The sequence below is a fragment of the Trachemys scripta genome, chromosome 16 (genome assembly GCF_013100865.1).
Source record: "Trachemys scripta elegans isolate TJP31775 chromosome 16, CAS_Tse_1.0, whole genome shotgun sequence".
Classification (NCBI taxonomy): Eukaryota; Metazoa; Chordata; order Testudines; family Emydidae; genus Trachemys; species Trachemys scripta.
This window is the reverse complement of record NC_048313.1, coordinates 3,233,695-3,236,139: the sequence shown is the minus strand read 5'-3', so window position 1 is coordinate 3,236,139 and position 2,445 is coordinate 3,233,695. Positions and strand designations below refer to the sequence as shown.

At 54.4% G+C, this 2,445-nt stretch overlaps 1 protein-coding gene across 1 annotated transcript in view; it reads right to left on the bottom strand.

Annotated features, from left to right (window-relative positions):
• Positions 1-145, bottom strand: part of PAK4 (p21 (RAC1) activated kinase 4) — a 97,882-nt gene extending 97,737 nt beyond the window's left edge. Inside the window, exon 1 of the mRNA XM_034792078.1 lies at positions 55-145. The gene's annotated coding sequence lies outside the window, so the exon portion shown is untranslated. The remainder of the gene's footprint in view (positions 1-54) is intronic.
• Between the last annotated feature and the right edge of the window lie 2,300 nt (positions 146-2,445).

Below are 2,445 nucleotides of genomic sequence, written 5' to 3'. Positions count from 1 at the left end.
TGCCCCCTCCCCCAACTGTGCCCCCCTCTCAACCCCCCCCACGCCCCGTCCCACCTGCTCGGGGGCTCTCGCGCTGTCTCCCCCCGGCTCCTGGTCACTCTGCCGCCGCAGCCACCATATTAGGAACCAGCCAACATCCGGGGACACCCCCCTCCTTCCTCTGCTCTGCCCCGTTCCCCCGGCAACAGGGACCGCCTCCTGAGGGGGGGAGGAGGCAATCCCGCCCCCACCTCCTAGTCTCCACCTCTGATTGGCCGGAACCGACGTCGCTCTGCGGGCACTGCCCACTCGGGGGAGGGAGGACGAGAACGCTTGCGGCGTTGTGCGTTATGATTGGCTGAAGGAAAGCCTGATTGATGGGAGGAGGAAAGGAGGCGTGCCTTCTCTTAAAGGGGACGTCGCCCCATTCTGTGGCGTGTGGGTTCAGCCCGGGAAGAGGGTATTAGGGCATGGAGGCGTGGGGGGTGGCTCCTATTGACCTTTCCCAGACTGCCACGGGGGGGGGGCAGGGGTCATCTTGTGACAGCAGTGCCACCATTTTGAGCATGTGATGTTGCCATGAAACCCTAATCATGTCCTCAGAGCAAGACAGGGGGTCATCCTGTTGTGCTTTGATGTCATCACCCAAAGGCATGACGTCACCCGGCCATAGGGGGCTGTCATCACAGCACGCTATGATGCTTTTGCTGAGGTCATTTGATCCCCCCCCTAACATCGTCTTGCAAATGGGACGTCGTAGCATTATACGACAGCATCCCCTGGGGGCCTGAAGTCACTTGCTCCGGCTGAAATGTGACATCATGCCGCAAAACGACATGAGTCCAGGCCCCAGCATCGCTCATTGCACCATGAGGCGTCGTCATGAGGTGAGAGGTGAGACCCCGGAGTTGCAAACCCTTGTGGTGTTCTCATGGTATTTGACCAGGAGTCCTGAATCCCAGTCACCACCCTCCTCCAGTCAATAGACAACACTACTTCCCAGTGGCACACATAGAACCCAGGTGTCCTGCAGTCTAGAGGTTAAAGGAGGGAACTGGGAGTCTGCGTGTGTGGCCTTGCTCAAGTCATTTCACCTGCCCATGCCTCAGTTTCCCCTTCTGTAAACTGTGGGGAGAATACCTACCTCCCAGGTGGGTCATGAGGCTGATTGGGCACAGGTAAAGTCACGATCCAAAGGGCATGGCCACCTGGGCTGTATTTAGGATCAACGCAGCCGGCACTGCCCCTGAGAACCCAGCCGTTCCCAGCAGCAATTCCTGCCAGCAATCAGCCCTCACCGACTTGCTATATTAAGCACTTTGACAGTGCAAGGCAAAGAATGAGCCACCCACATGGCAGCTAATAATAGTCATCGGCTTGTCACTGGCGTTAATTCAGTGCCAGTCTGACAGCCCTGACGAGCGACAGCCCCTGCTTAATCACAGAGCAGGTACTGGGCGGCCTGGGTCCTGGAGGGACTCTGTCTAGCAGAGGCAGAGAAGATGGGGCTGTATGGGCATCCAGGCAACTTAGCACAACAGGGTCCTGGGTCACAACTGGGGCGCCTACAGGGTCCCATAATACAAATAAATAATCAAATGACATAGGTGCCTTATACCAGTCTAGTCAAAGTAGTACAACCCCCTGGGGTGAATGCAATTCTACCAGGATAAAGGTGCTTTACAGCTAACCCTGTACAGGAAGGGAAAGAAGCTATACCGGTATAAGGCACCGGTATAATAGTGTCTACACGAGGGGCTGGATTGGTAGAACTATAGAGGGTATACACCCCCACACCCCCAACTGCTCTAGTGATGTGGTCATGAAATCTGTGCGGAGATCAGGTTACAGAATGTCAGTAGTTCGGAGTCAGTCTGGTATTTGGTGTTTTTTGATTCCTTTTTACCCTTGAAAGGTCAATCAATCAGTTGTGGATTTCCACGGCGCATTCCCCAGCCTTGAAGCATTGCCAGGACTACAAATGAACTGCAAAATGGGCAGTGGTTAGAGCGAGGGGGGTAGGGGGGCGAGCCAGGACTCCTGGGTTCTATGCCCAGCTCTGCGAGAGGAGTAGGGCCTAGCTATTAGGGCAGGGGAGGACTGGGGATCCGAATTCCTGGGTTCTGTTCTCTCGAGGAGGGAGTGGGGTCTGGTGGTTAGAAAGGGGTTTACAAGTCAGAATGATTAGAAGAATGGGGAGGGGGTGTTGCAAGGCAGGATACCTGGATTCCATACCCATCTCCGCTGCTGACTTGTGGCAGATCAATTCCCCTCTCTGTGCCTCAATTTCCCCCATCTGCAAAATTGGAGTGGGATTTTCTGGGGGGAGGGAGGTGATAAATTAGACCCACCACTCACAAGTGCTTTGAGATGACAGGATAAAAAGAGCTGTGTAAGTAACACTAGTTATTAATTATATTATTATGCACTGACTAGTTATGCACTAGTCAGTGCATCTGAAGAAGT